The 13,114-nt window shown below is 41.7% G+C and overlaps 1 long non-coding RNA gene across 1 annotated transcript; it reads left to right on the forward strand.

Annotated features, from left to right (window-relative positions):
* Positions 1 to 2,532: 2,532 nt before the first annotated feature.
* Positions 2,533 to 9,993, forward strand: LOC308083779. The gene is made up of 3 exons (XR_013933005.1): positions 2,533 to 2,569; positions 5,261 to 5,302; positions 9,900 to 9,993. It is a non-coding gene; the product is annotated as an uncharacterized lncRNA (long non-coding RNA).
* Positions 9,994 to 13,114: the final 3,121 nt, after the last annotated feature.

A 13,114-nucleotide genomic window follows, 5' to 3' on the forward strand; every position in this document is an offset into this window, starting at 1 on the left:
GCTGGGTTGCTGACTTACTTTCTTTGCCAACCATGGATTTGACACATAATGACAGTTGCATTGTGTGACAGTAGAGGTCACTGTTAACCTCGCGTCACCAGGCTTTCTATCATTATGTGTCAAAAAAAGATGTGAAAACAGTAAAAAGGGTATTTATTAAATATGGTATATAATATAACTTCATAGTCAAATATCTTTTGATATAGCAAATGTTTTATGGCCATGATTCACCAGGAGCCTGGGTGGCTTCGGTCCAGGCTTAAAATAATGTATTTAAATATTTTCAAAAAGCAAAATGTATGGGTTTTCTATCTGGTGGAAAGCATACTAAAAAAAGATTTTTTGCCCTTTCTATTTTATTTTTCGGTTTCTTTTCTCCACCACAATTGTACGTGTTTAATCTGTATTCTGTATGAGTTCTCTCTTCTGATTTGAAGAAATTGGTATCCTTCTCTGAAAATGTATTGTCTCTGACAGGGGTTTGAGAGACCCCTGTCTTTCGAACACCCTGATTACCATCACAATATAGAGCTATTTAACACTTACTTTAACAACAAATGTCATTAACAACACCATTATGAGATGACATTGTACCTCTGGTAAGCTTGCAGTGTTGTCGGAAGTGCTCTGTGATTAAATAAATGCATAAACGTTCTTTTCCAACTGATAATGTTTCTGTATGTTTGATATTCTACCACTAGGTGTCAATGTTGAATCATTATTTAGGTGAATGCTGAGGAAGACCTGTTAGGCTGAAATGCTGTTCATGCAGAGGTAATTAAAAAAGGACATTGTCACCTTCTTAGACTGATGGCCTAAGTCATTTTTTTAAAGTTTTTCAGAAAAATAAACAACTGATCCAAAACAAAACTTTATGATATGTCTTAATCATTTCACCCAAAACGTTTATAACAAATATAATAGTTTATTATTAAAATAAACTATTAAAATAAAAATAACTATGTCTGTCAGTTATGTAAAGAGATTTAAATAGGTTTAATTAGGGTTAAAAATGGCCTTTGGCCAAATGATTTACTGATTTACTCCAGACTCCAGACTCCAAACATGTGACTTAGGCCAAAAAAAATAGTCTATTTTGTCCCAAGTCACACGGAGATAGGCCAATGGCCTAAGGCCATTATACTAAAAGGGAGAGCATGATCCTTTTCAATTAGGAGATAGGCGGGATTACCAGAGGTGGCCAGTGTCATGAGGAGCGGACTTAGGCAAAAATATTTTTTTTCTCAAAATTAATTAGCGTTAGTTTTAAGAAGGTGACGACATGTGAAAAGGACATTTATTGTGTGCTGGCTGTATTCTCACTTTCATGACATTGTTGAGCTGTGCACCTTGAGACTTTTGTTAATCTGGAGTGTTGCGGGCATTCTGCTTTGCAGTGCTTTCTCTTTATCATATATTTAGGTACCTAAAGCCTCCACAAGTCATTCCACAGTAGAGTTGTAATCGGCACCATTTATAAAAGGTCCTCAAGGTCAACTTTATGGTGTTGTGGCCTATTTATTCATAACGCAGAAAAGGATAAGTCAAGTCAACCCGGTAATTAACCACTTAAACACTATTTAAGTCTACTTTGTTGACCGGGGTAAGAGGTGATCTACAAGCTTACGATGCATCACCTTGTGAGAACCTTTGAACGTGTAGATCAACTTTTTGCCGAATGTGCGCCTATTTTTGCTCAATGTTTTTCTATTATGATATGCCCAGAATAGGGCCATTATAGGGTTGCCCATGTATGACTTAAACCATACATGGGTACAATGGTAGTTCATAAAACTAACATATTAAGTATATCTAAAGGCATTTGAAATTAAATTCAAAAATAGCAAAAATAAATTCTGGATTCCAATAAAGAAATGAGGAAAAATTGCAAAAATAGCAGATCTACAAGCTCAAAACGTGCCGCAGTGCGACGTGTTTTGAGCTTGTAGATCTGCTATTTTTGCTACTTTTGTGTGACTGGCAAAAAAAGTTCAAATACGGAGAGACAGTAAATGCAATGTGGCCCTCTGGAGTGAGTGCGGAAATATAGTGGCCCTCTCCATCATCAAAGCTGCCCACCCCTGGTTTAAGTAGATACATGATTTCAAGCAATTTCTTTTTTTCTTTTCTATTTTTTTTTTTTTTTTACGATTGAGAGTTTCTAGTCTGATATACTGAGAGTAATGACGTTTTTTCGTTAAATGTTTGCGTTACCTTCTGTGTGTGTGTGTGTGTGTGTGTGTGTGTGTGTGTGTGTGTGTGTGTGTGTGTGTGTGTGTGTGTGTGTGTGTGTAAGTGTGCGTGCGCGTGCGCGTGCGCGTGCGCGTGCACACGTGCGTGTGTGCATGTGTGTGTGTGTTTGTATGTGCGCGTGTGTGCGTGTGCGTGCGTGTGCGTGCGTGTGCGCTAACATACGTGGCTGAACATCCTACATCCTACCAAACAGGAAATGGACCCTTCAAGCTGTCAAGAAGTAGAGGTCTCTATGTCAAACCAGTAACCACATAGATCTCACTCAGTCACTGTCACACGGTCAGGATGAACTTTGCATCAACGTACATAATATCATGTGAGTATGTCATTTTAAACTTATTTTATTCTGCTTTGCTATGTTGATACTAAACAAAGTTGTTAAAGTGCTGGTGAGACAACGTTGGCCGTTGACGGGTGGTCTCTGAAATTTGATAAACTACAAATGACTAGTTCTGAGGTCTAGATGTGATGATAGTTCACCCCAAAAAAAAATTATATCGATTACTCACCCCATGGAGACATGAATTCAGGGATATTTTTTAGTTTTTGTCACATTCCTAAGCCAATAATTTGACCAGCGGACTGGTAGGCAGCGGTTCCGGTAGGAGACACAAAGGAGACTCTTATCGGAACCGCTGCCAGTCATCAAATTATTGGCTTAGGAATGCGACAAAAACATGAAAATATCAATGAATTCTCCATAGGCTGACTAATCGATAGGAAAAAAATGTCATTTTGGGGTGAACTATCTATCCCTTTAATCAACCTGAGATTCTCTCAGTAGCAATTGCCTTCATGGAACATATTGCCTGTGAATGATTTTATTGTTTCGTTTTGGGGTGCAGCCGTCTAGCTTGTGTGGCGGGCACTATGGGTGTACACAGCAAGTGCAATCGCTTTTGGCTGTGTCGTTTGGAGGCCTCTAAATGTGTGATTCAGATTTGGAGCTGATGGGACGCTGCGTTCTTGATTGGTGGCATTTTTTGCAATGTAGAAGTACTCCGTTACAAGTAAAAGTACGGAATTCAAAATGTACTTGGGTAAAAGTACAAAAGCATTGGTATAAAAATGTAGCCTACTTAAAGTACCAAAAGTAAAAGTACAAAAATATTTGAAAATAGCAGATCTACAAGCTCACAACGCATTGCGATGGCACGCGTTGTGAGCTTGTAGATCGGCTATTTTCAAATAGCTTAGGTATAAAATAGGGCTAAAGTGGTTAAAGTATGTTTTATAATAATACTTTATATCTGCAAAGTATAGTAACTAAGGTTTTCAAATAATTGTAGTGGAGTAAAAGTACAATATTTGCCTCTGAGATGTAGTGGAGTAGAAGTAAAAGTATAGACAATTGGAAATACTCCAGTAGAGTAAAAGTATATCTCAAAATTGTACTTAAGTACAGTACTTGAGTAAATGTACTTACAGTACATTACACTGTAGTTACTTTACAGAAATTGTCTCAGCCTTCAAACACTCCTTTCCTGAGACTGGTGCATGCTCTAGTTTGGACTCCAGTTTGGCTGCTAAGGTACAGGAAGTGGTCAACATGTTCAAGCGTAGTACTTGTCAGTGGTGGGAAAAGTACTCAATTGTTTTACTTAAGTAAAAGTATCAATATTGCAATGTAGAAATACTCCATAAGGGCGCGCTCCCACCAAGAGTTGGCTGGCCGCTGTTTGCAGAATCTGCCAATGCATTGTCAATGCAAATGCGTTGATTCACGCAAGAGCAGATTTTTCCGCTAGTCGCGCAGACCTTGCGTTTATCTGCTCTCCGCGACTAAGCATAAAACTGCTGGAGGCAGGCGCTGATTTTCTCCCTCTGTCCAATCGGGTGAGTCGAAGGCGGACTGTCTCAAGACTCAGGAAGCAACATGGTGCTCAAGGCAGCAGGCAGTGCGGGCTACGGGGAGGGTCCTGAAAGTGAGTGACAGGCGCGACACTCCCGTGTCTGTCTGTGGCCGCGCACAACCTGCGTTTAACAGCGGCCAGCCAACTCTTGGTGGGAGCGCGCCCTTAGGGCACGGCCACACCGCACTTTTATTTTACCTCTGGGGCGGAATCTTTCAATGCAAATGCATGGATTCTTGGTCTTGTGGATTTTTTCCAAGAATCCATGCATTGACAAAGCATTGGCAGATTCCGCCCCAGAGGTAAAATAAAAGTGTGGTGGGGCCGTGCCCTTAGGGCGCGCTCCCACCAAGAGTTGGCTGGCCGCTGTTAAACGCAGGTTGTGCGCGGCCACAGTTTTTTGCAGCCAGCGGATTCTAAAAAACGGGAGTGTCGCGCCTGTCACTCACTTTCAGGAGCCTCCCCGTAGCCCGCAAGGCCCACACCGCCTGTGCCTGCTGCCACTCTATGCTGCTGCCTTGAGCACCATGTTGCTTCCTGAGTCTTGAGACGGTCCGCCTTCGACTCACCCGATTGGACAGAGGGAGAAAATCAGCGCCTGCCTCCAGCAGTTTTATGCTTAGTCGCGGAGAGCAGATAAACGCAAGGTCTGCGCGACTAGCGGAAAAATCTGCTCTTGCGTGAATCAACGCATTTGCATTGACAATGCATTGGCAGATTCTGCAAACAGCGGCCAGCCAACTCTTGGTGGGAGCGCGCCCTTACAAGTAAAAGTCCGGAATTCAAAATTGACTTGACTAAAAGAACAAAAGTATTGGTATCAAAATGTACTCAAAGTGCCAAAAGTAAAAGTAGGCTACTCATTATGCAGAATGTCCAATTTTACAAGTTTTCAAATGTATAAAAATCTTCTGAAAATAGCAGATTTACAAGTGTGAGCTTGTAAATCGCCTATTTTCAAATGGCCGAAATGTATATAGGACTGAAGTGGTTAATGTATGTGTTATGTAAAAAAATAAGACTAGTATAGTATAACACTTAGTATAACACTTATAATTGAATGAGCTGCTCTCTCTCTCTCTCTCTCTCTCTCTCTCTCTCTCTCTCTCTCTCTCTCTCTCTCTCTCTCTCTCTCTCTCTCTCCCTCCACACAGTGCTGTATCTCCTTGTCTGCTCTACACCTGCTCAAACAGATGGTGAGACACCTTCAATACACTCAGACAATAGTTTACGGAAGTGTTCCAACCATCCTGTTAATTCACAATGAACATTCATGCAGGGATTTTCAAACCCCACCTATAAACAAATAGTTTAACGTATAATAATCAGTGGTTGAAAAAGTACTATTATATTTTACTTAAGTAAAAGTAGCAATACCACACACAATATAAAATGTTCAAAATGTTACTTGAGTAAAAGTACAAAAGTATTGGCATCAAAATATATACTTAAAGTACCAGAAGTAAAAGTACTAAATGTTTGAAAATAGCAGATCTACAAGCTCACCACACGTTGCGATGCGTTGTGAGCTTGTAGATCACCTTTTTCAAATAGCCTATGTATAAAATAGTCCTAAAGTGGTTAAAGTATGTCTAATAATAATAATTAATATCTGCAAAGTAACAAGTAACTAAAGTGCTCAAACAATTGTAGTGGAGTAAAAGTACAATATTTGCCTCTGAGATGTAGTGGAGTAGAAGTAAAAGTACTGAAAACTGGAAATACTCCAGTAAAGTAAAAATCACACCCTGTGTGAAGTGGGCGGTGTCTTGCTAGCTAATCACAATACTGAATGGAGTCAATCAATCATGTACAAAGGATAAATACATTTATTGAAACACTCTTTATGATGGACAAAACCATAACTTGAAAAAAACCAATATTTGGTTTTTTTCAAGTTATGGTTGCTTATATAGGGCTATGCACATGTGTCATGTGACACTGGCCAATCACAGTCCTGAATAGGCTGTGATTGGCCAATCACATCGCAGGATAATTCTACTAATTTCCTGGGCCCAGATCACAGCGCAGGAAAATGTACATTTTTCCAAATCTCACTTATAGGGGCGGTTTCACCGCCCAAAAAATACTTAAATATTGTACTTAAGTACAGTACTTGAGTAAATGTACTTAGTTACTTTACACCACTGATAATAATATAATAAATGATTACCTTTACTCTTTTTTTTGGCTATAGCAATCCTTGTGGTTAACGTGGCACTAAGTGGTGATCGTACTCATTGTGGGATCGCTAAAGCGATCACACTACTGTTATTGTCAACACCGTTTTTTGGCCCCTAACTAGTCCTTCATACTTTTAGCTACAAACTCCGTTCCAACTCTTCAACGTTCGGCCTACTCAGGACATGTCGGCTACCATTTGAATTTTTGAAATAATTTGTACTTTTAGAGATATTTCACTTTTTACTTCTAAAAAACTCCCATTCATTTCAATGGAGAAATTCATACTTTTAGATAGAAACTCCGTTCCAACTCTATAACGTTCAGCCTACTTAGGACATATTGGCTACCATTAGAATTTTTTGAAATAATTTGTACTTTTAGAGATATTTCACTTTTTAAATAGTAAAAATACTTAAAAGTTGATAAAAAGAGTAAAAATACTTAAAAGTTGTAAAAATTAGTAAAAGCTACTTCAAAGTAAATAAAGTGACTAAAAATACTTTAAAGTAAGTACCTTGATTAAAAAATACTTAAGAGTACTTATACTGAGTAAAAATACTTAAAAGTACTCAACATGAGTAAAAATACTTAAAAGTTGAAAAAAATAGTAAAAATACTTAAAAGTTGTAAAAATTAGTAAAAAATACTTTAAAGTAAATAAAGTGACTAAAAATAATTTAAAGTAAATACCCTTTAGAACCTTTCAAACCTTTAGAACCTCTTAAACCTTTAGAACCTCTTAAACCTCTTAAACCTTTCAAACCTTTCAAACCTTTCAAACCTTTCAAACCTTTCAAACCTTTCAAACCTTTCAAACCTTTCAAACCTTTCAAACCTTTAGAACCTTTCAAACCTTTAGAACCTCTTAAACCTTTCAAACCTTTAGAACCTCTTAAACCTTTCAAACCTTTAGAACCATTCAAAGCTTTAGAACCTTTCAAACCTTTAGAACCTCTTAAACCTTTCAAACCTTTCAAACCTCTTAAACCTTTCAAACCTTTCAAACCTTTAGAACCTTTCAAAACTTTAGAACCTTTAAAACCTTTAAAACCTTTAAAACCTTTAAAACCTTTAAACCTTTCAAACCTTTAACTCTACTAACACTATCAATACTCAATACCATCAACATTCTTAGCGATCCCACACTGTTTCTTCAGGAACAGTACCTTCTAGTTCCCTCATGTTATGTACAGTAGAGTCAGTCAATCCATGGTGTAATGTACATGTGTGAAGTAGTCACAGGAAAACATCTTCTGTTTTCTCGTGATAACAAGATAAACTAGAATGGGCCGCTCTGCCGAGCGCAAATCTCTGCCAGGCTGGGTGGCCCACCCAGGTCTGTGTAAGTCATGGTTTGCAGCCGTCGGGACCCGAGGAAGTTATACATATTGTTTCTACGACATGGTTCAACATTTTGCATTTGTGGCGCCATAAATAGATTTTTTATAAAAAATGAAATTGTGTTTGGCTCTTAGAGGCAAGATGTCATTTAAATTTGGGGTCAATCGGACAATGTGTTGAATTTTGGCTTTTTCTTATGATACAAAAAAGCCCCCTCTCACAAACTTTGTGAGAAAAAAAAAGTCAAGTATAACTAATTGGTATGGAATATGAAAATTAGCATTTTACATAGGCCTATTTTTCAGATGACTCCAGAGATTATGTGTTACGATTTGTGAGAGTATTAGACACAATATGTAGATGCACTGTAGCAAAAAGTGTGCTTTGAAGAACATCTAATTAGGCGAACATAAGCGTGGTCTATATGGTGAGTTGCACCATTATCCAAGGAAGTGTCTTCTTTGGCCTACTGGCAGCGTGCCAAAACAGTTGCTGATTGGGCCAGAGATTAGCGACAGACAGACAGACAGACAGACAGACAGACAGACAGACAGACAGACAGACAGACAGACAGACAGACAGACAGACAGACAGACAGACAGACAGACAGACAGACAGACAGACAGACAGACAGACAGACAGACAGACTGACTGACTGACTGACTGACTGACAGAGACACACACACACACACACACACACACACACACACACACACACACACACACACACACACACACACACACACACACACACACACACACACACACACACACACACACACACACACACACACACACAGATAGGGGCGAAAAGATAATCTCCATCCTCTGCCTTCAGCCAGGCAGAGATATCATGAGAAAACAAGGGTTGCTTTGTTAGGATCATAGGATATTATATTTGTTATGACCAACACGTTTAAATTCAAGTGTTTGATGTATTAAAACTAGAAAAAGTGCTCCTCGGAGCACAGGTCTCCGCCAGGTCAGGTAGGTTATTGTGGCCTCCTTGTGGCGCTATAATAGGCCAATGTGAAAAGGGTGGCATTTCTTCCTCGGCCTAGTGGGAATTCATGATTTGAGGCATTTTGTTCCAAACATGTGTTTTGCTAAAGTAGACCTGCTGGTGGCGCTATAACAGGGCAATGTGAAAAGGGTGGCATTTCTTCCGCGGCCTAGTGGGAATGTGCATGCAAACTTTCAGGGAAATCGCACGCCGCGTTCATGATTTGAGACATTTTGTTCAAAACGGACCAATCCTGCAAACTTTGGAAGCCAACCTTTGCCAATCAGGATGGAATAAGAAATATCGGACAGATGCGTCTTGATCACATGACTATAGAGATACTGTGTACCGATTTGCGTGATGTTTGGATAAAATCTGAAGGATTAATATCCAAAAATGTATTTGACATAAGTCGGCCTCCTGGTGGCGCTGTAAAAAGCAGATGTGAAAAATGCAGTGCAGATGTTTTTCCTTGGCTTCTAGGGAGTGTGCGTGCAAAGTTTCACGCAGATCGGTGCAGTTATAGTTAAAAATGCAAATCGGCCTGTTATAGCGCCACCATGAGGCTGATTTGAAAAGTTTTAAGTGGCATTTCTTCCTCTGCCTAGTGGGAATGTGCGTGTGCAATTTTATGGAAATGGTAAGCTGCGTTCATGATTTGAGGCAGTTTGTTCAAAACTCACCAATCCTGCAAACTTTGGAAGCCAACCTTAGCCAATGAGGATGGAATATGGGAAATTGAACAGATCCGGGTTGATCACATGACTATATAGATACTGTGTACCGATTTGCATGACGTTTAGTTAAAAGCTATAGGAGTAATAGGAAAAAATGAGTTTTGCACAAATAGGCCTCCTGGTGGCGCTATAACAGGCCCATGTGAAAAAATTGGGGCAGAGGTTCTGAATTGGCATCCAGGGAGTGTGTGTGTGCACAGTTTCGGAGCGACCGGGCCAACGGTGCCAGAGATTAGCTGCTAACACACAGACAGGACACACGGACGGACGGACACACGGACGGACACACGGACGGACGGACGGACGGACGGACGGACGGACGGACGGACGGACGGACAGGGGCGAAAACATACTCTCTCGCCATGCCTTTCGGCCTGGCGGAGACAATAAGGAAAAAAATGCTAATTTTGCAATTGTGTGATTGTATACAATCATATCAATACAATCAATGCATGATGAATTGTATACGTCATTTTAGCCTTTCTTTCTTTCTTTTTTGCTTTCTCCCTGCGCCCACTCTACTTCCAGTATCTCTGAGAGTCAGACCTGAAAGGTCTCAGTTCCTTCAACGTGAGACCATCTCACTGACCTGTGAGGAAGAAGGGACCTCGGTGCCGCGGTGTATGGAATCGGATCACTGCCAATACTCCTAACTTCAAATAAAGGTTTCAGAACCTTGAAAACCTTTTTTGCAAGACTGAAAACTCGTTTCGAATCTCTGAAAAAAGTGTTGAATCTCTGAAAAAAGTGTTGAATCTCTGAAAAAAGTGTTGATAGGCCGAAATGTTTTTTCAAAACTCTGAACAAATATTTTACAGTGTTTCGCCAACACATTTTCAGAGTTTCAAATTTGTCACAAACACACTTTCAGAATATGCATTTTGGCACTGTTCTCCCTGGGTATTATTTTGTTTTACATGTGTGAAACCTTGTAAACTCCTGACTTAAAATAAAGGGTTCAAAAGGCTTGAAAATAATTTCAAGACTGAGAACTGGTTTTGAATCTTTGAAAAAAGTGTTGATAGGCTGAAAGTGTTTCTCAAATCCTTGCAAACACATTTTACAGTGTTTCGTCAACACCTTTTCAGAGTTTCAAATTGGTCACAAACACACTTTCAGAATATGCATTTTGGCACTGTTCTCCTTGGGTATTATTTTGTTTTCCATGTTAGAAACCTTTTAAATGGGAATCGTTTTTGAAACTAGCAACTTTATTGTTGAAAGACTGAAAAAAAAAATCAATGGTTAAACTTTATTTTGAAACTGTGATTTAGCGTCACACACACAGCAGCACATTCTCCTCAAATCTCTGAACACACACACACACACGCGCGCGCGCGCACGCACACACAGCAGCAGCGGCGGCAGAGGCATGCCATAAGTGTTGAAACTCTGAAACTGCTACTCGAAACCTCGCAGGGAGGCGGGGGGGAGCGGAGGCGGGACCAGAGGCGGGGCCGTTTGAAGTCCATTCCATTCGCTCCAAATGACACACTTCAGTTTTATTCATGGTTTACACAGGAAATAATGAACTGATTACAATAATGTAAATTCTCTCAAATCAGTAACAGGTAGGTGATACATATGCCCATCAAATATGGTTTTATTGAAAGGCAATCCAGGTACCAACATTCGGGGAATATCTGACGGCTTGGAGCGCCTCAGTGCGGCTGCAGAGTTCATCTTGGAATTTGTCATTAAAATTTTACTGTAATCCACATTCCTAAACCCCCCCACTCCTACACCCCCCCCCCCAAAGGGACCCCCCCCTGACCCGTCAATCAACGTGCGCGCAACAGTGAGCTGTGACAGAACATCAACATTAATGTAATAATAATAATAATAATAATAGTAATAATAATAATAATAATAATAATAATAATAATAATAATAATAATAATAATAATAATAACAATAGCGTAATAGTAGTTGTGTTGTGTATGAGTGTACCGTTGTGTTTACGACACTAGACCGTAAAGTGTGACTGCTCTGTTGTTGTACCGGCTTGTAACGTGCGTTGCCAGCGTACATGTTTGTTACCCAGTAAAGACGGACCTATAAAGCTCACCCTTCTAGTAGCGTGCCTTATTATGTGGATATAACATTGACGACGAGGATGGAGATGACTTTCTCACCGCCTCCCGCTTTCTTATCGTTCCCGGGCGAGCCTCCTGTACCATGGACTCGCCGGCTGGGGTCGTTCGAGACCTACATCACGGCTCTGGGACTCACGGACGTAAGCGATGCACGGAAAAGGGCCATCTTAATCCACTGCCTGGGCACAGAAGGACAGCGGATATTCACCACTCTTGGGACCGCCGAAAAATATGCAGACTGTGTCACATTACTGTCTGGACATTTTGCAGCCCCACAAAGCGTTATCCTCCGTAGGATTTTGTTTCGCCAGCGCCGACAACGTGCGGGTGAGTCAGTTCACCAATATGTGGCCGATCTGAGGGGTTTGGCCAGCCTGTGCAAGTTTGAAGCATTACAGGACGAAATGATTAGAGACCAGCTAGCCGAGCACACAAACAACCCAAAGGTTCGTGAGAAATTGATAATGTCCCCAGATGATCTGACTCTCCATAAGGCTGTGGAAATAGCTTTTCAACTTGAGACAGCAGAGGGGTTTGCCAGGCAATTGGCTTGCGCCTCATCTCCACTGCCTGCACTCACAGCACAGCAGGTCGAGTCCCCATCGCGTTCAGCTAGCCCTGATCCTCTCCAGGACGCTTCCCACATAAACTATGCTGGACGACAGCGCCCCCCAGGTCAGCGCTGCAGTAACTGCGGCTCATCATCACATGCTTCCAGAGCCCAAAACTGTCCCGCCAGGGGCCAGCGTTGCCAACGTTGTGGTAAACAAAACCATTTTTCCAAGGTTTGCCGTTCTGCCCCGGCCACCACCCCACGGCAGCCTTTCTCAGCTACTGACCCTGCACCCACGACTACTATACACTCTGTGAGTGCTGCTCGCCGGCCGTTCAAGGTGTGTACTGTGGAGCTTGATGGCGTGTGCCTGCCGTTACTGCTCGACACTGGGGCTAACGCGTCCCTCTTGAATGCGGCTACAGTCACACAATTTTTCCCACACCACACGCTTGCTGCGCCGTCCAAAGTGCCCCTCAAGGGTTATGGTAATTCCAAAATTAACATTGTGGGCACCTTCAGCTCCGCGGTGCGCTATGGCACTAAGACTGTTTCCTCTTTCACATTCCAAGTGGCAAGCCACGGTGCTAACCTCATGGGCCTGGACTTGTTCACTGACCTAGGTTTTGTGCTCATGGATTACAGTGGGCTCACTATCCACCATGTTGATTCACTGTGGCCCCAACAATGGCCTGGACTGTTCGCTGGGCTGGGTTGCCTCACTGCCTTTAACCACCAGCCCCTCCTCAACCCTGATGTACACCCTGTCATCCAGCCCCTGCGACGCGTTCCTCTTGCCCTGCGCGACGAGGTGGCTGGAGAGCTCAACAACCTCTTGGAGGCAGGCATAATTGAGCCAGTCAACGCGGCACCATGGATCTCGAATCTGGTGGCTGTGCGGAAGAAGACAGGGAAGCTGCGCCTGTGCATTGATCTCAAGGCAGTTAACAAGGCAGTCATCCCCGACAAGTACCCGTTGCCTACAGCGGAGGAACTGACCACACAGTTCCATGGTTCTACCATATTCACAAAGCTGGATCTTCGGCAGGGCTATCTGCAGGTTCCTCTACACCCTGACAGCCGGAGTCTCACCG

This window comes from Gymnoscopelus braueri (assembly GCF_963280865.1).
Source record: "Gymnoscopelus braueri genome assembly, chromosome: 4".
Lineage (NCBI taxonomy): Eukaryota > Metazoa > Chordata > Actinopteri > Myctophiformes > Myctophidae > Gymnoscopelus > Gymnoscopelus braueri.